Raw genomic sequence first — 27,428 nt, 5'->3', positions numbered from 1 at the left:
GGAGTTTTATACTAAATGTTCAAATACTTCTATATTTTCCTCTGGAATGACTGTCACAGCATGACCCTCCATACTTTATACAGAGTTATAAAGCATTTAAATGGATGCGACAAACAAATTTAGCCCAACTTTTGTGCCTCTCTGACAACAGAATTATTTGAAAAAGTTTTAATGAACAGTAGATAATAAACAATTGGTTCATTTTACTTACTTGGACTTTCAAAAGTCTTTGGACTTTGGGGTGAATGAACCAGGAATTAAAATTGCAAAGCTTATTAGCAAAGCAAAGTTATTTAGGTTAATCAAAACTAGTGAGGGTTGTGAATTCCATAAGGATCATACAACATTAGGTTCTTATCCTGTAAAGACATACACAGATGTTTAATTTTATACTTGTGGATAGCCCTCTGAGAATGTGAACTCCTTAATTCCAACTGGCAAGAGGGTTATAGAATATCCTGATTGTGGTATGTACATTCTGGCTCAAAGAATGTCATGTGAGGCCTTACATAAAAACCTGGGTCACACTGGTCATTGCTACCATTGTGAAATGTATGTACACATACTACATAAGGAGTTATGTCTATGTACTGAAATTATATTCTTAAATTCTATATCACAGGAGAAGTGAAGAAACAGGTTTTCTGTCAAACAAAAGATGGTTTATTCACCAGTCTCTCAGTTGAGATGTTAATTGGGCATTGTAAGCTAACAAAATGGATGTCTATTAACATACAAAGTTATCAAAAAGAGATGTGAAGTCAACAGGGAAGAGCACACAGGAAAAACAAACCATGGAGGGGAGATATCCTGTCTCTGAAGACAGACAATGAACTTTGGGGATATAAAAAGAAGGCAAAGACAACACCACCTTATCCTGCACCTAGGAAGTAAATGGGCAGTGCGTTTACATGAAAACTGGACCTCAACCAATCTTGGTGAAACACTGTAGAAAAGACTTTGGATGAGATAAACTTCTTTAGATAATAGAAAAGGAGTACTCGTGGCACCTTAGAGACTAACAAATTTATTTGAGTATAAGCTTTCGTGAGCTACACGAAAGCTTATGCTCAAATAAATTTGTTAGTCTCTAAGGTGCCACAAGTACTCCTTTTCTTTTTGCGAATACAGACTAACACGGCTGTTACTCTGAAACCTGTCATTAGATAATAGAGTAACCAGTTAAGTTTAGTCTCTAGAAAGCATGTTATGATTTTATTTTATATATAACCTTCTGTTTCCAGTGTCCTTACTCACTATTTCTTGACTGTTGAATCTGTGGTAATAAATTTATCTGTGTTTTCACATATGAATATATGTAAGTGTGGTCTGAAATTCAGTGTTGATAAGTGCAAAGTAATGCACACTATAAAAACTAATCCCAACGATACATACAAATGATGGAGTCTAAATTAACTGCTAGCACTCTGAAAATATCTGCTCAGTATGCAGTGGCAGTCAAAAAAGCTAACAGAATGTTAGGAACCATTAGAAAAGGGATAGATAATAAGACAGAAAATATTATAATACCATTATATAAATTCATGGTTCACCCACACCTTGAATACTGCATGCAGTTCTGGTTGTCCCATCTCAAAAAAGATACATTAGAATTGGAAAAGGTACAGAGAAGGGAAACAAAAATGATGAGGGGTATGGAACAGCTTCCATATGAAGAGAGATTAAAAAGACTGGGACTGTTCATCTTAGAAAAGAAACAAATAAGGGGGGGGATAAGATAGAGGTCTATAAAATCATGACTGGTGGGGAGAAAGTGAATAAGGAAGTGTTCTTTATCCTTTCACATAACACAAGAACCAGGGTCACCCAATTAAATTAATAAGCAGCAAGTTTAAAACAAATAGAAGGAAATACGTCTTCACACAACACCTGTGGAACACGCTGCCAAGGGATGTTGTGAAGGCCAAAATCAAAAGTGGGTTAAAAAAAGAATTAGATAAATTCATTGAGGATAAGTTAATCAGTGACTATTAGCCAAGATGATCAGGGCACAACCCTGTGCTCTGGGTGTTCCTAATCCTCTTGACTGTCAGAAGCTGGGACTGGATGACAGGGAATGGATCATTCAAAAATTGCCCTGTTCTGTTCATTTCCTCTGAAGCATCCTATCAGAAACAGAATACTGGACTACATGGATCATTGGTCTGACCTAGTATGGCCATTTTTATGTTCTTATGATATTAAACAAGGTGCTGATCCTGAACTGAATCATACAAGCTGGTGTATACATTGTTTTCTTGGGGGCAGCAGCCCTGATATTTCCGTGAGTGTTCAGTGGATATGGGACTGAACACTACAAGAGAATGCTTTGAAGGGGCTCCAGGACTGTAGTGCACCTATTGTTAACCAACAAAGCAAAAAAAGGGCTGGCATAGCCCAGAGGAGAGCGCTTGGGTGCGTAACAGGGTGATGGTGGCCGGGAGCTGACAGTAAGTTAAGCACAAGAGAGTCTCCCTCATGCTGGAGGCAGGGGGCAACAAGATGACTTAGAGTTCCTGGGTACCCCGAGAACCATCATAGCAGAGTTAGGGCTTTAGGTTACTGGATAGTAGGACAGTAGATGAACTTCAGTGTGGACAATTGCACAGTAATGCACATTAGAAAGAATTACTTAAGTTATTCACACAAACTGGGTTCAGGGATAACTGAGAAAAGATCTACACATTGCGCCAGACCCTCATATTAACATGAATGGAACCACAGTGATTTATGCACATTGAGGATTTGGCCCATCACTGTGAATTGCTTGAGATAGTCCAATATTTTATTCGCTTTTTAAAATCATTATTGCACGTTCAGCTGATGCCTCCATTAAGATGGAACCAGAGCAGCTGAGATGGAGGTGGGGCAATTACACAAGATCTTCTTTTTTTCTTTTTTTTTAAATTGTGTTTTAGCCCTTCTGGTGCTAAAGAAAGCCCTTTGAATGTGAGAAATTGGACTAATTAGCTATATTGACTATATAGGATCTAGGAACATGCAACTCATTATGTTTTTGATAAAATACACTAAATCTAAATGCTTTTTTTGGCCAGGTACAACACAAACAAATTTTTAAAAATAACAAATGATTACGCATTACAGCATTTTGAGTTGTGAGAGTAGGTGCATAGGCCCAGGCCTCTGTGAACCAGGAAGCAGTTAAGCACCTTCAGTGGGCAGAGAAGGGGCAAAGCAGAAGTTCCACCATGAAGGGTATAAGAATTTAAATAGAATTCAATACACCCCTCAGCACGTGCTGATGACAATATACCCACCCACAACTAGAGCTTAAATTTACACCAACACCACTGGATTCCAACATATGAGGGCTTTATTTCAGTTAACTAAGTAATAATCTCTCTCTCACTAAATAGATAATGTTTGATAAAGCCATAAATACAATCCTGAATGCAAATATTTAAACCACCAATTGCTAAGATGCTAGTGGCATTCTCTTTAGATATAAATGACCCGCATTCAATGACTTGCCAAATTCAATCACTGTAGGAGTGAGTGTTTTATCTAATTTATTTCTGTCCTTTTGGCTGGATTTGGATCATCATCCATTGTGCTTTCCTCTAAGTGTTTCCCCCTACTGCACTGCATTCCCTAAAGTAAAGGCTGTTGCTGACTTTATCTAGCAGAGTATTCCATACAGAGACACACAGAAAAACATGTATATCCAAATACAATTAACAACGTTGATTCTAAATTTGCAAGTCATTCATCCTGTTTAACTGTCTTTAAAAGGCCTAAAAGGGCTGGCAGTGTCTTTTATGGCTGCAGAACTAAAATTATACGTGTACTCTGATTTCTGTGAATTCAAATTACACTATAAAATCAATACATAAAGCCAACTTCTACAAGATTGCTTTCCACAGACACACTTCTACCATAATCTAAAGAGCAAATAAGCAGGAACTAGACTCGAACAGGCCAATTACGAAGTCATTACATGGAATGTTTCCATTTTATTTTAATTAAAATTACTGTAATCACAGATCTGGTAATTTAAAAGGTTTGACGTGAACTGATCACATACATCAAAGTTTTGGTAAGTTTTTATAAAATATAAACAACTTTTACAAGTTGGTTCATGTTTCTAGAAAGTCTCAGTAAAGGAAACATACCCTGGGTTTGATTAAGACATATGCTCTTTGTCAGTACAGCAGACAAAGGAAAGTCAGACTTTCCCCATTAAGTAGAGCAATGCAGTCTTACAACACAAAGTAAATGGACACTGAGTGGCTTGTACAATAGAACTGACTACCTCACATACCATTAGGTGTGAGTTAATACGCTAGGTGCCTGGATCTAAGGCAATATATACCAATAAAATGTATCAGCCATCTACCTAAGGTATTCATACCATCCCCCTTACTGTAGTGTCTGAGCACTTCACAATCTTTAATGTATTTATTGTCACAACACCCCTGTGAGGTAGGGCAGTGCTTTTATCCCTTTTTACAGATGGGGACCTGATGCACAGAGAGGCTAAGTGACTTTCCCAAGATCACATTGGAGGTCTGTGGTAGAGGAGGGATTCATAGATTCTAAGACCAGAAGAGACCACTGTGATCACCTAGTCTGACCTCCTGAATAACACAGGCCATAGAACTCCCGCAGAATAATTCCTAGAGCAGATCTTTTAGAAAAACATCCAATCCTGATTTAAAAAGTGTCAGTGATGATGAATCCACCACGAGCATTGATAAATTGCTCCAGTGGTTAATTACTCTCACTGCTAAAAATGTATGCCTTATTTCCAGTCTGAATTTGTTTAGCTTTAACTTCCAGCCATTGGATCTTGTTATATCTGTCTCTGTTAGACTGATAAGCCCATTATTAAATATTTGTTCTCCACGTAAGCACTTACAGACTGTAATCAAGTCACCACCTTCTCTTTGTTATCTAAATAGATTAAGCTGTTTGAGTCTAAAAGGCATGTTTTCTCATTCTTTAATCATCCTCGTAGCTCTTCTCTGAGCCCCCTCTAATACATCAATATCCTTCTTGAATTGTGCGCACCAGAACTGGAATACAGTATTTCAGCAGCAGCCACACCAATACAGAGGTAAAATAATCTTTCTGTTCCTACTAGAGATTCCTGTTTACGCATGCCCGGATTGTGTTAGTTCTTTTGGGTACAGCATTTGAACCCAGGTCCCACACAGCACAGGAAAGCACTCTAAGCACTGAACCATCCTTCCACTTATGCAATACATTAGTGTATGACAAGGTAGCTGAGCAACACTCTGAGATGGGCATCACTTAGAGCAGCACTATGAGATGATAAAGGGACTCAAAGTCCTATCTTGTGAGGCCTCCAGCTATAGAAAAGCTCACACAACCAATCCTCTAACAGCGTCCCTGTGAACAACTCTTCTGTGAAGAACTTTTCAGTCTTTCCCCTCATTATCTCAAAAACTACTTCTCTTTCTCTGGGTGGCACCCTCTTTAGTTGAGCCAGTGTGAACACTATTAATGGGGCTGTACCACGCTATCAATATTTGGTGTATCCAATAAAGACAGGAGAGTTATCTACACACTGGCCACAACTTGCAAGGAGTGTTACCAGCGTGCCATGGGTAGATTTACACTGCAGCTGGAAGATGTAATTTCCAGCAGAAGTAGATATATCCCTGGTAACCCTAACAGCATCCCAATGCAAATGGGCACAGGGCTCACTGGTATCTAGTAGTGAGTTTCAGCTAGCCTGAAAAGCTCCAGTGTACCCTAGCTCACCAGTGTCATAACCTGTATCTAAAAGGTGTCATGTCAGATATCAGTAGAAAGCTAACAACACACTGATCATTAATATTGTGTGGTGTATGTATGGAGGACAAATGCAAAATTACAAACTTATTGGAAATTATGTTCTTAACGTGTGTCTGACAGGCAGAGCTGAAGTTACCCCACCCTAGACAAAGGAATGTGGTTCTGCCACCTTGAAGGTGCTTTCAAGATACGCTCCCATTGTCCCTTAATGTATTTACATAAAAGGTAAACAGGGCCGTCAAGCCAACAAGAGGAGGAAACAACCACTCAGCATAGCATCATGGCAGGGGTAGAAGATGCAGGAACAGATCAATGTGCATTTTAGCAAAAACCAGCATGGGAAGAAACCAGCAGGGAACTTCCTTCACCCAGAGACCCCATGTCACCTTCCTCATAGCTTGAATTTACTTTGGGGGTGGTGGGAGGAACCTTCTGAAGAATGCATTTCAAAGGTTTACTGGGCTATTAAAGAGAGGGGCAAAGAACTCCAAGCTATCTTTCACCAAAGAAAACAAAGGAGCTGAGAATTTTGTTAGAGATCCTGACCCAGGGAGTAGTGAGCCATCTTGCTAGAACAAGGTTGGGCAAACTACAGCCCGGGGGCCGGATCCGGCCCACCAGCCTTTTTAATCTGGCCCTCGAGCTCCCGCTGGGGATCGGGATCTGGGGCTTGCCCCGCTCCAATCTGAGAGCAGGGTCAGGGGCTGCTCCACGTGGCTCCTGGAAGCTGCGGCATGGCCCCGCTCCGGCTCCTACACACAGAGGCAGCCAGGGCACTGCACTCTGCACGCTGACCCCTCCTCAAGCGCCGCCCCTGCAGCTCCCATTGGCTGGGAAGGGGGCAGCATGTAGAGCGGAACCCCCTGGCTACCCCTATGCATAGGATCTGGAGCAGTGCCATGCTGCTGCTTCCAGGAGCCGCTTGAGGTAAATGCTGCCCACAGCCTGCATCCCTGAGCTTCTCCCCATGCCCTAACCCTGTGCCCCAGCCCTGATCCCCTTCCTGCCCTCTGAACCCCTCAATCCCAGTTTGCAGCATCCTCCTGCACCCCAAACCCCTCATCCTCAGCCCCATCCCAGAGCCTGCACCCCTTCCCACACCCCAACTCCAATGTTGTGAGCATTCATGGCCCGCTATACAATTTCCATTCCCAGATGTGGCCCTCGGGCCAAAAAGTTTGCCCACTCCTGTGCTAGAAGGAAGTGTGGTAAGAATCTTACCTTGAACCAACACTATAGTTTTGTTAAGTCTTAGTCTCTAGAAATTGTTTTTCACTTTTATTTGCTTGTAGACATTTCTAACTCCATCCTTTATGCCTGAACTCAAAATCCTATCTCCATTTGTTACTAAACTCGTTTTACTTTAAATTTAAACCAACCCTGTGCTGTGTTTGAATTGAATTGAGTGTTATCTCCAGTTAAAATAAGAAGCTGTTCATTTTGTCTTTTTAGAGGCATAACAAACTAACCTTATCATTCCTCTGAATGGTCCAGGAAAGGGTAGGACATTGAAGAGCGCATGGTTTGGGGAAAATTTGGGACTGGAGACTGATGGGGTCATCTTCCCAGATGTAACCAAGGTTGGTGGATACCAGACTGTGGCTGGGGTGTAACAAGCAGGCTGCTGGAATCAGAGCTGCTGAATCAGAGCTACTTAGCACACAGACACTCAGTGCGTGCTTGTTTGCTGGCTGCCAATGTCCAGGCTGTGAGCCACATCAGAGCATTTAAGGCACTTGGGGTTACAGGGCAAGTGGTGATGTAACCCCTTACCAGTCTGGTAATGTAACCCCAGAACGTGATACTCACCCTAGCTTCAATCGAGCTAGCATACTAAAAACAGAAGTACAGCTGCAGCAGCACAAACTGCGAGACAGGGTAACCACCCTGAGTACAATCATGCTTGTCTGGTCTCACCTTTTAAAAGAAAAAATATCCAAACCCCACCAGAAACAATCCCTGACAGCTCCATTGCTTGTAAAATTAATCAAGTCATCTCTAACTAGCACAGTAATCAGGTGTTTTAGGATAAAGCCCAGTGGAATTTTCTTCCACTTGCATGCAATGTTAGTTGAGCTCCCCCCACCTTCCCCGATCAGCTGCTTGTTTTGTTACATCTGCTTTTGCTGTTAGCATTTGTTTAGACTTTTGCTTATTTATTTCTCCAGTGAGATATTGTTGGTCTTGTGTACTGTTTGTTCATTTGCTGCTTTGTCTGTGTGCTCACTTGCTTTCAGAGTTTTATTTCTCTGTTCCCTTGTTTGTGCCAGTGAAAGTGTCCTGTCTTGTTTTCTTTTTCTCCCTCCCCAGTTATATGCTGCTGCCACCACAACAGATTTGACTTCTGGTTAACATTTACATTTTCCCCTCTCTCATTAGGGTTTTTTTTGGATTGTTTGAAATGAATTTACTTCTTGTTTAAAACGTAATAATTCTGAGTAAAATGTTCACTAAGATGAAGAGTGAATGGGAATGACCAGAGGACTCCTGGTTTACAGCTTCAATCCAGCAATACTGGGCTCAATCCAGGAGTAACTGGATTAAATTCTATGGCCTGTGTTACACAGGAGGTCAGTCTAGATGACCTAATGGTCCCTTATGGTCTTAAGCGATATGAACCTCTGAATGCCCTTCCTACACTCTGCCCTGGAAGATTTTTGAGAAGGGACTGAGTCAAACTATGTAGTGTGGAACATTGTTCACTTGGGAGAAGTCCATCAAAGCCATTGCCACTTGTCAACCAAGAGAGTAAATGCGATCTAATTACTGTCAGTTCCTGCGCAGGAAGCCACCAAGTGGACCAGACACAAGTTGTTCAACAGAACTAGATGCAGTGCAACAAATAAAAAGTGAGAGCGAAATAACACTTATGTAGTTAACTTTTTCAGAAAGGTTAATCAGCAGATGGGTGTAGTTATTGGGGGCTGGGAAACAGACTGAGGCTAGGGAAATAGCTAATTTAAAAAAGAAACTAAAAGTAATCTTGATTAGAGGGGTATTTGGAGATGCCCTGAATAGTGACGGAACTAATTGCACCTGTACTCCCCCTCCATGGCCCAGCAAGGGCACTCATTCTTAAGCTTCTGGCTCCCCAGCAGTCACCTCTCTTAGTTGGGGACCCGCATCTCTTTCGCTCCTGACTAGGGTATTTTCAGGCTGCTCGGTTCCTTGACTACATTGTGAATTCTCTGTTTAACCAGGCCTGCTTTGCCTTCTCCTCTGAGGCTAGGAACTAGTATAATTGCCCGTTATGTTACCACACAGCTCTTTCTAAGTAAGCACATTTATTCTTCAGGTGAAAGCATTACCAAAAAAACCATTAAAAGCAAGAAAATAACCTATACGCATGCTAATAAGCTTACCAGAGATCACCCCAACTCCAACAAAGGGTCCGGTAAATGACTAGTCCTTCAAACCCCACAGGGGATTTTCTGTGGTTACAAGTTCATAGCATCTCTTTGCTCAGAACAAGCACACCCATGAATAGGTCAAATTCTCCCAACCCTTCCCATGAAGGATTGGGGCTTTCCTTAGACAGAAGATCCTGTCTGTTTGCTGGATCAGAAAGAAGATACTGAGTTAGTTTAAACTTCAGGGTATTTATCCACAAGTCCTTTCTTTGTCTGCTGGTTTCTAGAGAAGCTAGTTTGAACTAGTATATGGAAATATGTCTAGGCAGTAGTACCTCTTGGAAGGTGTTACAACCTAAGTGAATTTGCCTAATCACCCCTGATTGTTCTTAGTGGGCTGTGGTCCTGCTCTCCTATGGAATTACTTGCAATCCCTGGCCCACAGTGATACATAAACTTAATATGGTATGATTCCCACAAAGATATTGCAGAAAATTGCTATATCTGTCACAAGTTCCCTTTAAAGTATATATGTAGATAAACTGAGATGTCACGTGCCTATCACCACCTTGATCACTTTACCACCTTTCCCCTCTGATTGCTGAGATCTACTTTTACCAATCTATAAATGTGTGTACCCTAGTGGAAGTTACAGCAGACTCTATTAGAATCTCTCCTCTTCTGTTTGTTTCTACTCAAGAATGAATAGTCCCCAAAATCAGTACACAAATAGACCCGTCACTCTATTCTCAAACCTAGCTGCAAACTGAAACCAGTTAAAAAGTAAACTGTGATTTCCATGAGCACGTTCTTTTAAATTATTTTATTAAAGATATTTTAAAATACTGACATATACATTAATATGCAGAGAAACAACACAAGCTAGTAAGAAAATGCATAATAAATCCAGTTCATTACTTCACCCCTCCTATGAAGCAATTTCAGGTGTCTCCATGTACAAATTCTTTAGAACAGGGGTACAACCATTTTCTCACCTCCTCACAATTAGCCTTTTGTCACAAAATACCACCCATCCCCAGAAAACCATTTATCAAATGTTTGTTGTTGTCCCATCGAGTAACTTGGTCTCCAATCTGAGTAGAGAGTGCCCCCAGTACTAGTGTTTGAACTCTTACTCATAAAATTAATCAATATAGGACTGAACCATGAACTGACACCTGGGATGAGAAACTGGTTGATATCAGATTGGCAAAGATCTTGGGGGGTTTTCGCCTTCATCTGCAGCATGGGTCACTTGCAGGTTTAAACCAGTGTAAATGATGAATTCTCTGTAACTTGAAGTCTTTAAACCATGATTTGAGGACTTCAGTAAGTCAGCCAGAGGTTAGGGGTCTATTTCACGAGGGTGAGGTTCTGTGGCCTGCAATGTGCAGGAGGTCAGGCTAGATGATCATGATGATGCCTTCTGACCTTACAGTCGAGGAGACTATATGGCTCATAGGACATGTCTACACGTCAAGCTGGGGAGGGTTGATTCCCAGCTCAAGGAGACATACCTGAGCTAACTCTGGTTAAGTTAATGCACTAAGAATAGAGTATAGCCATGGCAGCATGAGTGGTGGGAGGGGCTAGCCAGCCAAGTATATGCCTAGGGTCTTGGATGGGCACATGTTTGGGGCACCTGGCCCCTCCCTCGGCTCACACTGCCACAGTTGCATTCTATTTTTAGCAAGCTGGCTTGATCAGCTCTAGAGCGAGTACATCTCCTCAAGCTGAGAATGACACCTCCACCTGGAAGTCTAGACATACCCATGCTATGTGGCTCTATAGAAAACTCACAGCTTATGCAGGATATAGCTGTACCACATTTCAACTGAGCAAAGGTTGCTTTCAGTGAAACTTGGCCTTGTCCACTCAAATAACTTGAGCCCAGTGAGGGTTTGTAGACAAAAACTGAAACCTTACATTTGACCCTATATTTTGATCCTAAATTTACCCTAATTGTGAGCTCAAGTATGGAAGTGCGTGAAAATTCATGAAGTGTCACAATAACCTATAACAACACACCTTGATGGGAAAAGGTGCAAAAGGGAGACAGAATGATTAAATTACTACAAATAAAAAAGTCTGGTGACATAATTCAAGGACTGTGTCAAAATCATGTCTGATAAACAAGAGAAATACAGGACCAGAAATCAGTGAACCAAAACTGGTGTGTCAGAAATTAGAACAGAAGAACATAAGAATGGCCATACTGGGTCAGACAAATAGTCCATCTAGCCCAGTATCTTGTCTTCCAAAAGTGACCACTGCCTGGTGCTTCAGAGGGAATGAACAGAACAGGGCAATTATTGAGTGATCCATTCCATTATCCACTCTCAGCTTCTGGCAGTCAGAGGCTTAGGGACACCCAGAGCATGGGGTTGCATCCCTGACCATATTGGCTAATAGCCATTGATAGACCTATCCTCCATGAATTTATCAAATTCTTTTTTGAAACCACTTATAATTTTGGCCTTCACAACATCCTCTGGGAACAAATTCCTGATCACCTTCCTCTCCTCCAAGTGCTTCAAAATGGATTCCTTGAGGACCCGCTCCATGATTTTTCCAGGGACTGAGGTGAGGCTGACCGGTCTGTAGTTCCCCGGATCCTCCTTCTTCCCTTTCTAAAAGACGGGCACTATATTTGCCTTTTTCCAATCATACGGAACTTCCCCCAAATCGCCACGAGTTTTCAAAGATATTGGCCAATGGCTGCGCTATCACATCAGCCAACTCCCTCAGCACCCTCGGATGCATTGCATCTAGCCCCATGGACTTATGCATGTCCAGCTTTTCTAAATAGTCCTTAACCTGTTCTTTCACCACTGAGGGCTGCTCACCTCCTCCCCAAACTGTGCTGCCCAGCTCTCTTGGACTCCTTTCCTGCTCATATTAGCCTCACAAGGGATCCTGCCCATCTGTTCCCTAATGCCATCAAAGCCTGCTTTTCTGAAATCCAGGGTCCGTATTTTGCTGCTCTCCTTTCTTCCTTGTGTCAGGATCCTGAACTCAACCATCTCATGGTCACTGCAGCCAAGGTTGCCAGCCACTTCTACTTCCCTGACCAATTCTTCCCCATCCATCATATCTTTGAGGCAGGACGTCACTATTACACAGTTGACTGTACTAGCTGCTGTGGGGAGGTCCAGGCCCTTGTCCATGGCAAGCTTCAAATGATTTCTCTGTTCCATGTCCCAGGTTGACTGGGAGGGTGTCCAGAACATTGGCAGTATCTTGGTGGAGATGGAAAATTCTCAGTTAGCCCACTCCAGAATGAGAGGCTAGATAATGGATGGTCGACGGACAGGCCAGTTGTTTCAAGTGATGGGCAAATTATGGCGTGCTGTAGGGTGGAAGGTTGATTTTACTCCTCAAGGAAGTGTTGCTGATCTCCATTAGCATGGTTTCCACATGCTCTCAATTCTCTTTCCTTAGCCAAGAAAGCAAGAGTCAAAGTCACAACTGATGGTCACTGAGCTGTCCCTCTAGGATATAGTTTGCAGAAAACTTCCCGGTGACTCCATGTTCAGCCCCAACACCTGAATCATCAACTTGTTGATTCATTAAGGTGTCTAATACATCTTAAGGCATCAGTGGTGGCGCTACACTGATAAGTATGTTTCACTGTGTAACTCTGATCCACACACAGGCATGCTCTTCTTCAGAGAATTTGAATCTGAGCTTCTGCTCCCCATACATGCAGTACTCCTGTACTAAATAAGGGTTAGGTCTCCAGAAAATCAGATTTTCCAGTCCACTAAAAGTTCTGGCATGGCTGCTTCCTACACAGGCTGCCCTATTCCCATCCCCATTGTGAGAGAGAGGATGTAGGAGTCGGTGCAGAGGCAGAAAGGGGGCATAGTAGAGTCAAGCTCCTCCTACTCTGCCCACCCCATTGGCATCGTCAAGGCTGAATCCCCACTCTGGCACTTTGAATGCGGAAGATGGCGGCCCGCAAGGATTTTAAAAATTAATACTTGCCACTCCAGGCTTTTTTCTGACCTTGGCTTGGTAAATGCAGCCACCACCAAGATACAAAAAAAACCCCTGAGATCCAGGAAGGAGCACTTGGGAATTCCTCCCTGTGGGGTACCCTTAAGCCCTTTCACCCCCACCCCCCCACCCGGGGAAGAGCAGAGAAAGAAAACAAAGGAAATTAGCTGTTGCTACCAGCTAATCAAACAACATGCACAAACCTCTTGGCACGCCAAAAATTCAATCCTGTTCTTTAAAAAGGTAAATTTTATTAAAACAAAAAAGAAAGAAAATACATCTGGAACATAGGCTTCTGCTAAATTTTAAAAGAGTAATTCCAAAAATTAAGCACCAAAATAGCTTTCTTGGGATTTCAGCTTAAAGGTTACAAGCAAACAAAAGCATCTGGGGTTAGCACAGAGGAGTCCATTAGCCACAAGAAATCAACAGAAATAACCCTAATCGCGTCTTTCTAAACATTCCTGATCTACTTACACATTTGGGTGTTCCAGATAAGTAGTTCTAGGTATGATCTAATGATTTATGATCATACCTGGCTTAAAGCTGCTTACAGCATTGCTGCTCTGTACCTCTGCTCTCTGGGGAACAACCACAGACAAAGGGAATTTTTTTTCCAAATTTTAAAAAGTTCTAGCCCTCCCATTGGCTCTTTTGGTCAGGTGCCCACTCCTTTTCTTTTACTTGTGGGCTTGTTAACCCTTTACAGGTAAAGCAAGTAGAGAACAGCTACTATGACGAATTTTATAGCTAGCTGGCTGGTTGGGTGTCCATAAAAGGGAGCTACCTCCCTCTCCCCCCGCTTCATTTATCACAAGCATAAATTCCATGAAGCAACTTACAGCAGTGTCAGAAGTTAGAGCACACTCCCTGCTGCTCTTGATTCTGCCGGAGCAAGACAGACAGGGACCAGGGAACCACATCTCTCTCCCTCTCTCTCTGCAGTCACCATTTTCCACTACACGTGAGTGCAGCATGCATCAAACCAAGCTACTTCGATGTTTCAGTAGTGATCTCTTTAATAACCACCTTTGGATTTAGAAATTTACTTTCTTTTTATTGTAAATTTTCTCCTTAAAACATCTGAGAGTCAACGTAGTGCCTGAGAAAGCTAGAAATGAACAGTGCAAACTGAACTACTACTACTGAATGCAGGCAAGTGTTTTGCAAGCATCTTCCCCAATAGTCTTCAGTCTGATCTTATGCCTCCTCTACCCCTAACTGTGGCCTTTGTTAATTAAGCACTTTTCTGTACTACTAATTTTAAATTTCAGTGCAGCAAAAAAATATTAGTTTGCAAATTGTGTTTAACTGTTCCATATTTTGGTATTGCTCAATATTTGTTCATAGCATTTAGAAATGTTAGTAGGCCTTAGGATAAATAACCACTCATTGTCCCCACATCTCTGAAGGCAGTGACCATATCAGCTCTTTGCTTTCAAAACACTGCAGTAAATCATATTAGAGAAGGAAAATCCCACATGCCTCCCAGGTACTGCTGGAGAGCCATAAATAAACTTAATTATTTCCACAAGGGAAATGCAAATATTTTTATATGGCTAAACTGCATCAGATAAAATGAAACAAAAAGCTAAAATGATGGATAAACAAGTGTGAAAGATATTGCATTTCAATTCTCTATGGTCCTGTGCAGTTAACAAAATACAGCTACATTAATTAGCATTGAATTTCCAAACATCCACAAACAAAGCAAAATTTTGTGCTTCAAAGTATTTGCAATGAGGAGGAAAAAAGAAAAAAATGCAAGAAGAAAATTAGAATCATTCTCTATCTGAGCTGTCACATTCTGTATCACTGGATTCAACAACTAGATCTGACAAGCATTTGGCAATACTCCAGCAAAGCTGTAGTTTTCTCTAGGGCCACATGTCACTATGAGCCATATGCAACGTGGCACCATGGAAAGCTAGTGAGGGGGAAAAAAAGAGTAACATACTTTGATTTTTCTCACTTTCACTGAGCAGCTCTGCCATTTGAAAGTCTGCCATTCCTAAGAAGGAATGAAAGAACCGGCGCACTGACTGCAAGACAATTTACATTGGCAAAGGTAACCTGCTAATAAGATGGATGCACCTGATGCAATCTATTAGAGAAAAAAACAAGGAAGATTTGCTCACCAATCCAAAATATGAACATAACACATTACTACTTCATAAACTGAAAAGTAACCCTATGTAATTCAGTGCATATCAACAGAGCAGCGTTGGATGCATAGGACAGAATCATGGAGGTGACTCGTTTAAATCAATCCTCTGGGAGACTAAACAGATAAGAAAAATACAGAGACCAGGCAATTCACCCTGGGTATAAAACAAAGATACAGCAGATCTCACTGGGCACAAGTGCAACATAAATTACTCAGTTGGAAGGCACTGGGAAGATAACCACTACCCTCATAAACAACAAACTGTCTGAAAAAACAGGCATTTATTAAAGATTGTATATATAATGGGGTCTACGTGCCCTTTGGTGTTACAAGGGGATTTATTCTTGGATTAGTATTGCCCTGCTCCAGGTTTGGCAGGTTTCCACTTGTGTTGTGGGTGCAAGGATATGTGTTCTAGGGTTGCCAGGCACCTGGCTTTCAACCAGAATGCCCGCTTGAAAAGGGACCCTGGAGATTCCGGTCAGCACCGCTGACCAAGCCGTTAAAAGTCCAGTCGGCAGTGCAGCAGGGCTAAGGCAAGCTCTTTGTGTGCCATGGCTCCACGCAGCTCCCAAAAGCGGCCAGCATGTCCCTGCGGTCCCTAGGCGCAGGGGCACCCAGGGAAGCTCCGCGTGCTGCCCCCTCCTTGAGCACCGGCTCTACAGCTCCCATTGGCCAGGAACCAAGGCTAATAGGAGCACTGGGGGCGAGGGCATCATGCACCATGCAGAGCCGCTGGGCTGTGCCTCCGCCTAGGGGCCGGACATGCTTGCTGCTTCCGAAAGCCACACAGAGCCGGGGCAGGCAGAGAGCCTGCCTTAGCCCCACTGCGCTGCTGACTGGGGGCTATCTGCGGTAAGCACCCCCCAGCTGGAGCCCGCACCCCAACCCCTCTCCCACACCCCAGGTTGGAACCCCCTCCAGCACCCTAACTCCCTCCCAGAGTGCACACCCCATACCCCCTCCCACACGCCCAGCCCTGAGCCCCCTCCTGCACCCAAACTCCCTTCTGGAGCCCGCACTCCCTCCTGCACCCCTGCCCCAGCCCTGAGCCTCCTCCCACACTCCATACCCCTTGACCCCAGCCCAGACCCCCTCCCGCACCCCAAACCCCTCATCCCCAGCCATGCCCCAGAGCGTGCACCCCCACAACCAGAGCCCTCACCCACTCCCACACCGCAACCCCCTGCCCCAGTCATGAGCCCCCTCCCACACCCTGAAGCCCTCATTTCTGGCCCCCACCCCATAGCCCACACCCCCAGCTGGAGCCCCAGCCCAGTGACAGTGAGTGAGGGTGGATGAGATGGAGGGGGGGTTGGAGTGAATGGGCGGTGGGGCCTCATAAGGGGTAGGGCAGGGTTTTATGCAACTAGAAAGTTGGCAACCCTAAGGTGTTCCGATTCATTAAAAGTATCAGAAAGCCAGAGTGGAAGGTATACAAGTAGCAGTTCCAGGCATACAGAAGCTCTGCAGTGAAGCAGAGAGAGAGAGAGAGAGAAGGAGTTTTAGGAATAAAACTCTTATTTGAATAAATTCCACTTCCCCATCCATTCTCCCGCTCCCAGCCTGGATTATCATTTTTTTTAAACTATGTCTTTATTTAGAAAGGTTTAACAGGTTCACAGGTCCTAGCCATGTAAATATCAGAGACAACACAATAATCTTTAAAACAATGAGCTTTTGCTTAGAAAAACATTATAGAATAATATAATCTTTGGATCTCTCTATTTACCATGTTACAGACTGAGCATTTTACCCCACCCATGACATGTCATTTCTCGTGATTTTATTAATTTGAGTGAATTCTCTGATTACACACATTTAACAAACCAGGAATGTCTATCAAATGTTAATATTGAAAAAATTGGACAGTTGTGATGTTTAGGTTTGTTTATTTTTTGGCCGGCAAACATAGTTTTGAGTACTGAATAAACGGTGACTAAATATCTAAGTATCTATAACAACCACCTCCCATATATTTTTGAACCATTCCTCTAAAGATGGACTATTTTTCTTTTTCCAGTGGGAGGCTATCAGTAGCCTAGCAGCAATAAGCAGAGAAGAGATTAGTGAATAAAGGTTTTTGTCAATGTTAGGAGAAATTGACCCTTTGTGTGATTCCTTACTATGGTCACATGACAGAAAGGAAGGAAGTCTCTATCACCTAGGGAAAGTAATTGGTCTTAAGTAGAGAGAGCTCGTTGACTTTAAAAAAAAATCCTGCCAAAATGAGATTTAGCTGCAAGTAAAAATTTTCAATAGGAAATTTTGAAATTAAACAATTTTTGTTTTGCACTGCATGTTTTGTTTTGGTTTTCAATTTTTGGTATTTGGATTTTCAGTGTGTGTGGTATTTTCCCCCCTTTGTTCCTCCTCAGCCCCTTTTTCCCTACGGTTAAATGTATTTTTTTTTAATTGAAAAAGTACAAAATGTGCAAGGAAGCGCTACTATTTAAAAACTTCATTTCTTTTGAAAATTTCCCACAAAAAATAGAAAAAAGTCAATGTAGCCAGGATAGAGTTTAAACAAGTAGAGAGTATTTCACTGACCCTTGCTGTATGACCTTCAAGCTGGAATTCAATGAGCAGACTGGGCTGAATCTTCTCTTAGCCTTTTGTATTTAAAGCAAAGGCTGAGACTTGCTAGTTCCCAGCCAGCCTCGCCTGTGACTCCAGGAGAGAAGGACAGCCTAGAAACCAGCAGCCCTTTGTGTCACTTATATTTATATTCCTAGCATTTGACAAGGTCTAATGGAATCAGTGTATATAAATACTGGCATCCCCTCGCAGCCAGAGAGAGTCCTATAGGGCCTGAATCAAAGCCCATTGAAGTAGGGTTGGCTGAAAAACATTTTCTTTTCACAAAACAGTTTTGAGGTTTCAACACTTGTTTTCATTCTAATGTGGTAGGAAAATGACACCTTTTGAAATTTTTTTGTGAAGCAGGGAGACCATAAATTCTATAGCCCAGTGGTTAGGGTACCAGCCTGGGATATAGGAACCCCAGGGTCAAGTCCCTACTCCAAGTTAGGCAGGGCAGGGACTTACCCCACATCCCAAATTGGTACCCTAACCCCACTGGACTATAGAAAAAGAGTACCCCTCTCTTAACATTTCTGTTTCAACAGAAAAAAGACTGTCAAAAATACTCCAATCAGCTCTATACTGAAGTCAATGAGTGTGTTTCCATTTACTGCTAGACTTTTCCAAAGTTGACTACAATTAATTAAGCTGTTGAGATGATCTCTCATGGAAGCAGTGCAAGAAGTAAATTCATTGTTTATATGTATTATTTTTTCAATTATTTCCTTTGTAATTAATTTGGAGACAAACTAAGACAGTTACCCAGAGAAAGTGAACTTCCTGTTAATACATTCAAAGGACTTACTAGGGGTTTTCTGTTTGTTTGTTTTTGGTTGGCTTACAACTGCACACAACAAACTCATTCACATACAGACTAAATTACATGTATACAGTAGTGTTGCAATGTTGGCATTCTATTTTTTATAGCTTGTAAAATGCTCCATTTGGGATCTTTTAGGATGAAAAGAACTGTACAAATGAAACTTATTCTTGACTACTACTCAATTCAGTCTTTTACAAAATCATTCACTACTTTAAGTGTTTACTGTCCTATTTGAAAGTATTTTTCAAACAGAATGAGATACGAAAATATAGTAATTTCAAATTAAATCAAAAGCCAGATTTTTAGAGTTGGTTATACACAATTATGTGCAGATATCTAAGTTATACAGGCAAATGTATCAGGATCACTCGTATTTGGAAGCTTTTGCAGTATTTCTGAACTCAATAAATATATCCCTTTATATCTTTCATTTCTGCTTTAAAAATAAATATTTAGACAACAATCTAGTTTTCCTCTACAACTAGCTAACCTATTACTGTACCCAAACAGAATATACTTGCATTTACTTTCTACTTTTAAAAAATGAGGAGAAAACAAAGGGCAAGCAGCCGTCAGTAATAAATCAATCTCGTTAAGAGAGAAAGTGCACAAGATGTCAGAAGACCAAGAAATCCCCAGACATTTTCTTTTTAAATTCACCTGCAGCTTGATCCTTTTTGTTATACAAGTAATGAAACTTGTCATGGTCTATTCTGAAGATAAGTTGGCTTACATTTTGAAGCAGAAATCCTGTTCTATACCAGATACACCACACCTGCAATACGGAAACCTGAAACACTGTATCTCTAGGTGAAGAACTCGCATAGTGAAAATGCTCTCCCTGTGGCTAAAGTCACCAGAATGTCTCCTCTCTTTTTAATAGAAAAAGAAAAAAGTCATCAGTTGCAGCTGCAGAAGATTCAAGATGACAGCTCATAAGTATCACGGTTAAAAGTTTGTAAGTTAACCAACCCTATACTTCAAGAGAATTTATGGAACACATAATCAAGTCCGTTCCAAGAAGCCATCTGCCCCCTGATGTTTAAGGCATGTCATCTTCTCAGGCAGGCAGAACAAGCTACCAAATCTGAGACAAATCAGAACATATAACAGAGGAAAAAAACAACAAAACATTAAATATATAACATATATGCATGTATAATTGATTACCAGCAAACTAATTTGCCCAGCATAGTGAGTCACAGTTCAGTCTGCAAGCATGAGTTAGGCTAGCCACGTTCTAAGGCCCTGATTCAGGAAAACACTTCAATGTGTGCAGAAGTTCATCCCTATACATGGAAAGTAATACAAAAAGAGGCATGAGCTGAGGTGAAGCAATTCAGCCATTTTGCTGCATTCTACCAGAAGAGTTTTCTCCAGACATTCCACGGGCCTTTTTCCGTCTTTCACTTATGCTATAGAAAGCTTCCAAATTTATCAGTGAACCTCAGCAGAAAGAGACAGCATGCACTGAACCCAATGTCTTATATTTATATGGCACCTTCAATCCCCAAGTATTCTAAACTAAAGCACTTTACAAATCAGACAGGCTGGGAAATGGAAGGACGATTCACAAACATTTTTTCTTTTAAAAAAAATGTGTCTTCTCCTCTCTCATTGTGCAGACGCTATATGGATATGCAGACACTAACACATTTTTGTTCACATCGTACAACACGCCCCACCTACATCAAAGACTAAATTGTGATCTATGAACCCTCATGACTACTGTGTATGTCTGAGGCAATACAGATAATAAAGCCCACAATGAAGTGTGTGAGAACTAGGGACAAAAAAACGTTGTCTGCTGAGGGGATCCAGCTATGGAACAATCACCCAGAGGAGACCAGATGAATGCAGAGTCTGCCCATCTTCAGGAAATGTTGCAAACATTAATTTGAGAGAGCATTTTCACCATAAGCGATACTCAAAATTCAAACAGCCCTTTTATTCCCATCCACTCTTCCCCAAAACCGCAAGCCCTACCTCAACAGAGTTCTGACCCTGTAATGGGAGAAGTGCCAGAGACTCCATGATATCCACTAAGGACTTTGCTATTGCTAATGATTAATAGGAAAGGTGCACAGATACTAGCAACGAGAGCATAATAAATATATCACATTGCTGCTATTTTGCTGATACTACAAAAGTCACCTTCCAGAAAATCCATAGGTGTTCATTCACAAATCCAAATGGAAATTCAGTTAAGTGAAGTTATCCTGAATCCACTCTCAGCTTTACATCAAAGAATCAAAGGGAAAGACTTATTACGGTGTTGTAGGGAATAGAACTGTACCAGACGGACTACAACGGCTCAGATAGAAGACAGATAGGAACTAAGATTGAAAAGAACAAGCCACTATAAATTCTAGTAGTTAACCCAGTCTAGTTTTATATTTCTGAAGAGATGATGCTTCTGAAATTGTTTCTGGAAAATTGTTCCACTGTTTAGAAATTCACCTTGAATAGCAGGAGAAAATTCCTTACTATGTTTACTTCAAGCCATTTATTAAAATATCTAAATAAGGCATGAATTGAAACTTACAAGGCTGGGGCACAGCTTAATCTCTGCTATTAATGAATTTCACAGCCAAGGATCCTCCACTGAAAATGCCCCATTACCAGCCCCTTTAAGTCTGAATTTGGGACTGATAAACAGTAGCACACTTACCAAACCTTGTTGCCATGGAGAAGAGCTTTGAACACAAAGACCAGGACCTGGGATTGGTTTGGCAGTCAATGCAGAGTGGGGCGTTTTGCATTATGTGCTCTCATTGGTTCATACCACTTAGAAGGCAGGATGCTGTATATTGAACCATCTGTAGTTTCTAGATGTCAAGACAGCGTGGGGACAAGATATAGCATGTTGCAGTAATCCAGCTCTGAGGTAATGAAAACTAAGCAGCTAGATCAACATCTAAGAGGAGAAGGATGCAGCCTTCTGGGCAGCCAAAAGGTTTTAAAAAAATTTCTTGCTATTATTGGTATTTAGGCACCCATGAAAAAGTTAAGAGTACATCAGGACCCAAAGATTTTGGACTGCCTTGTCAAACAGAGGACAGATGCCCTCTATAGAAAGTAAGGTCACATATCTTAGTAGTGCCTCCAAATACTCTGATCTTCTCACCTCTCATCTCTCACATAACTGAACTTGAGCCAATTTACATATTTTTGATCTAGACCCTTATTTCTTTCATATCCTAGACCAATGGTTCTCAACCTTTCCAGACTGTATCCCTTTCAGGAATCTGATTTGTCTTGCATACCCCAAGTTTGACCTCACTTACAAACTACTTGCTTACAGAAATCAGAAATAAAAATACAAAAGTGTCACCACACACTATTACTGAAAAATTGCTTACTTTCTCATTTTTACCTTAGAACTATAAATCAATTGGAATATAAATATTGTACTTGCATTTCAGTATGATACTTAAGCCTGTTTTTCACTTGTGAGCCTTGTCTGATGCCCAAGTCCCTGGGTGGCAGGGCTGAAGCCCAAGCTTCGCTGCCCAGGGCTGATGCATGTAACTTAGCTTAGCAGGGCCCCCTGTGGCATGGGGCACCAGTCAATTGCTCTGCTTTCCAACCCTAACATCAGCCCTGCACTTGCAACCCCCCCTAAACCTATCTTGGAGCCCCCACTTGGGAGTCTCAACCCACAGGTTGAGAAAAACTGATCTAGATGAGTTGAGTACCCCCTGCAAGACCTTTGCATACCCCCAGGTATATGTTTACCCCTGGCTGAGAACCACTGTCCTAGTTCGTCAGGGCAACTACATTGTCCATACTAGAGCTGGGTTTGTTTTCCTGATTAAATTCTGAACACTAGATTCCCCTAGATCATTCATATATCTCGTGTAAACACTGTGCTTTGAAGAGTGAATGACACTATATCCAGTAAATGTAGGATATTCACGTTGTTGCACTCATGGCTGTGAAAGGATTTTCTTTTGGAACTTCAGTAACCATTACTGCAGCTCTAACTTCTATCAGCAAATATAGGCATTTTAAGTCCACATACATCTTTTTTAATAGGGCATCCTGCAATTACTTATATGAGAGCTTAAAATGAAGAGCCTACCTAAAGGCATATTGTGACTATACAGAAATTGGGGAAAGGACACTGTTGTGAGCTCCGTTTATAAACAAAGGAAATGGGCAATTGACTAAAATGAATAAGAACATAAGAACGGCCATAGGTCCATCTAGCCCAGTATCCTGTCTTCCAACAGTGGTCAATGCAAAGTGCTCCAGAGAGAATGAACAGAACACGTAATCGTCAAGTGATCCATCCCCTGTTGCCCATTCCCAGCCTCTGGCAAACAGAGCCTAGGGACACCATCCCTGTCTACCCTGTTCTGTAGACAACAAGCTCAGTGTTTTTAAACATATCCACCCACACTACAATGCAACTCTTCTAACGTACACTTTGAATCTCAGTTCATGCTCATAATTCAGTGCTGAAGAAAATTTATGCAAAGTAAACTAACCCTGCACATAATCAATATATAATTTAGGAATTGTCGAGTGTATACCACCAGTGCAGCATGCAAAAGCAGCTGTTCCATCTATGCAAAAGCTCTTCCCCTCTTCCAAGTTTCCACCTCAACTGAAATGTTAGACTTTGGTGTACACACACACATGCAGCAGCAGAGTGTGCATGTAAGGCTGGACCTCAGTCCTGTAGCAACCCCAGCAGTCCACCACAGACCCTGCCTCTGTTTCCCTTAGTTGATTCCAGGATGGAACCTATATCCATCAGTCTTCGTCTGTAACTCCAGTCCTCCAGCTGGCTTACTCGAGTCTTTCCCCTCCCTGGGCTGAAAGGAGTCTGGCCCCTACCCAAAGTTCTACCAGCCCTGTTAGAGGAGCTTCGGTCAATGGTCCCAGGAGTTTGAGTTTCATCTCTGGGCCTCCTCTAACCCCCTTTCTGATGTTGCCCCTTTGCAGGTTCCTCCCCTTCTGTCCCTTCTGTCTTTGACAGGCAGAAGTAAAGTAAGTTAAAGGCAAATTCCAGTATTCCTGTTATTGTCCCCATCCCTAATGTGTGTGTGTGTGTGTGTGGCAGGAGTAGATAAGGAGACCCAGGCCCTGCCCTGTTCTCTAGATTACACTAGCAATTAAGGAGTCAGCGAGTTAGGAAATTCATTATATTTGGATATTAATCAATATCCTAGCAGTCCTATCCCTTTAAAGCCGTGGAACACAAATGGCCTTGGATTATCTTACTTTGGGAAAACTAATAATTCTTGCAATGCAATCATTGCTACTGTGAACCCCAGAGCTGTTATATGGGACAAGAAGCTCTGTGTTGCTAATATGGGAGAAAGGGGAATTGGTAGCTCTGGCAAGCTTAACTTGTATATTTTGATTCCATCTCAGTGTAGTTCTGTGCATGTTCTCTGTTGTATTGTTTGAGGGTCATTTACATCTCATGTTGGAAATAATATTAAATGGTGCATATAAATGTATTTGTAACAGGAAGAAATTATTAGAGGTATAGCCTGGGGAACATGGGTCATCCTGAGCGGATAGATAGTTGACTCTGATTTTGTAATGAGCCCAAATTCAACCAAAAATGAAAACTCTAAGGGGACAGATTCTCAGCTGGCATAAATTGTCATAGCTCCACTGACAGAGCTATGACAGTTAACACCAGCTGAGAATCTGTCTTGGGATCTTGTTTTGTTTGGGTTTCCTGTCCAGGGATTATGATAACTGAATGGAGCTGACTTGTTGTACCAGACCTGTCAGCAGTGGGGCTGACTATATGGGACTGCACCTGGTAATACTAGAATTAATTCTGTAACACAGAACATGATCTGGTGGCAGCTGAGCAGATGGTGCTGACTTCACAGGCAGGGCCAGGCCACAGCCAAGCTGACTTTATGCAAGCATACTTGGCAGTAGCAGAGCTAGTGGACTGATTTCACTGGACCAGGATCTAGCACGAGCAGGCCTGGAGAAGATGACTTTGCAGAATCAAACTGCCAGCCACAGACTGGAGCTGGACCTGGTGGTGCAGACTTCACTGGATGGCAGTGGACAAGCTCAGGAGAACCACTTCCTGGTGCTTACTTGACCACCACAGAGTCTACCTGGATTAATGAGTAAGCAAGGTTTGGCATAGGTTAGGATTGTGTTGTGAGTAAGAGTTCTGGGCCCCCGACGAGCTGGCAATTAATTACTGAGAATGTGGAGTCAGCCACATCACTCATAAGTTGTTTGTGTCTTGCTCATTTCATTTTTCATGTAAATAGAAGTTTATCTTCTTTCCTCCTCCTCCCCCAGTAAAAGGTATTTGTGGTTTCATATTCCCAAGGATTTCTGAATGCTTGTCAGTGGGGAAGAAACACCTGCAACAGTGGATTTAAAGAGGATTTAAACTATCAGTTCCTAAACCTGGGAGTGGATAAGGCTTTTAGGTGGGGGCTCAAGCCATTTTAGTTCATTTAAAAAGGACTCAGACAAAAATGCACCAGGCCTTTACCACTGTTAACACCACCTGGCTGCAGGGTTATGTGATTACTATTTTACAATGATTAATTTTGAAAATTTTTAAATCTTCATTTTATTGTTAAGTGACAATTGTTTAAATACACTTTTAATGCAATGGTTGCTATAAAAGTTCACCTTAGTACATTGGAATTAAATGCCTCCTGGTGATCTTCGTTCCTAACTTATATACGGTATGCCCATCATCTCTCTGAATGGGGATGCAAATACTACACAAACAGCCTTTGTGACGATAGCCAGGCACTTCCACTTCCAGTCAGAACTTGGCAGTATAAAGAAGAATGAAAACAAAATATAACAGGAGAATAAGCTAAGCTGGTTTCTGTGGTACTACTCATAAGCCCCAATTCCCAATACAGTAAATAGAACTTCAACAAAGCACCTAAAGACATGCTAAATATGGATACTTTGGTAAATCAGGGCCATAGTGCATAACATTAAATACATGCATAAGTCTTTGCAGGATTGGGGCCTTAGCTGGCATTTCTTGACTTCTGAGTATCTAACTGTGCAACTTTAAAGGTCTTCAAATCTATATTTTCTAATGGTGACAGTACATAGTCCCTTAAAAGTTTACATGAACAAATTACTTTTTCTAAAATATCTGCCTTCATATTCACACCTTTGTGAATCACAACGGCTCTCCTTCCCACACTGATCCATCTCAATGGATTGGAGCAGTTTTACATCTCAACCATAACAAGGCACACATCTTCTAATATAATACAGTTTGTTTGCTTTTAAATACATTTTATACTCAGAGTCTAGATATTTTAAATGTTCCAATAGCTTTTATTTCATTTTAATGACTTTTCCTCTTGAGAGAAAATGTATGGCCAGTTACCAGCTCCATTCTTTCATTCCAATTTTCTGTCATTACCCAATGTAACAGACAGCTTTCTTATGCAAATTATCATTGTTCTCAGTATGTTTGCCCGGTCATAGAGCGCCTCACTTCACGTTAATTACACAAGATTCTCCCCCACCCCCCAAAAATCATGCTGTACCAACAAGATAAAGGACACAAAAGGAATCCAAGAGAAAATTCAGCTAAGTGACAGGAGAAGGAGTGGGATATAATTTTTCAATTTCTACTAGTTGAAAACACTGCTCAAAAAGGAAAAGATTGTTCACCAATTCATTGCTGCTTTATTTAGATTTTTTTCCCTTGTAAGAAATTTATTTTGAGCAAAATCAACATTTCTTAAGCCAGGAAAACTATAACTGAATCTGTCTTCATCTAATTTAATGAAAAAGGAATGTTGCAAAGACAACTCTCTGTCTGGGGAAAATGTCTATTTTGTCCCATGTCTGACTTCTGAAACACTCATTTATTCAGGCCTTAAAGGTAGCCTACAAATCTGGAAAAACTGGGCTTGTTCCCTTTTCTGCCTCCTTAGGATGTATAAAGAAAGCTGGACAGGAATTTTAGAAGTGGAAAGGACAGGATATGCTGGTTGGGTTTTTAATATTAAAAATTCAGGTCCTGTCTGGGGTTGTGTATACACTTGACTTTTTGAGAAAATGACAATCATTTACTACACTGCCATGGATGCAGCTTCACTACTACCAATGATAGTGAAAGTGGGAAATTCCCACTCCCCACAAAAAAGTCTATAATATATGTAATAAAGTAGACGCATTTATTATTTGTTTTACAATAGTATATACACACATATATACCTGGTCAGTATTATGTGAAAGAGTTAAAAATTGCCACAATACTAAGTGTCATCCTCCTCTTTATTAGGATTATAAAACCTAATGTAGGTTTCAATGAAAGGAGAAAAAAAAAAGTCAAAGCACACTAATGTTAACTGAATGAGAAGCAAACTATTTTGTTCACTCCACTTCAGGCTTGGAATCTGATTTAAATTAACAAAGAATGCTTCTCTTGATATTTTCTCTTAATGATATTATCTATTTAACACAACCATTAGAAGACTATATTATTACCATAAAGGGTAAAACCTCATAGAATTGGAATGGAGTTATTCTGCTAAATTTATATTAGGCAACTAAACAGATGCCTCCAACAAACTTTTTTCATTAAGAGAAACTTTATAAATTCAATCAAGTCTGTTGTCTGAATCAATCTATACAATTTCAGTAATATTTCCGTAAAAATGTAAAATTTCAGCCAAGACTCTGTCAGAGACAGAAGAAGAAAAAAAAGAGAGAGAGAGAGAGAAAAAGAGTTTTGCAG

At 41.4% G+C, this 27,428-nt stretch overlaps 1 protein-coding gene across 1 annotated transcript in view; it reads right to left on the bottom strand.

Annotated features, from left to right (window-relative positions):
- GPR158 (G protein-coupled receptor 158) overlaps positions 1-27,428 on the bottom strand; it is a 319,256-nt gene that overhangs the window by 128,067 nt on the left and 163,761 nt on the right. The window lies entirely within an intron of this gene.

Source organism: Lepidochelys kempii, chromosome 2, assembly GCF_965140285.1.
Source record: "Lepidochelys kempii isolate rLepKem1 chromosome 2, rLepKem1.hap1, whole genome shotgun sequence".
NCBI lineage: Eukaryota > Metazoa > Chordata > Testudines > Cheloniidae > Lepidochelys > Lepidochelys kempii.
This window is presented reverse-complemented; position numbering and strand designations above follow the sequence as displayed.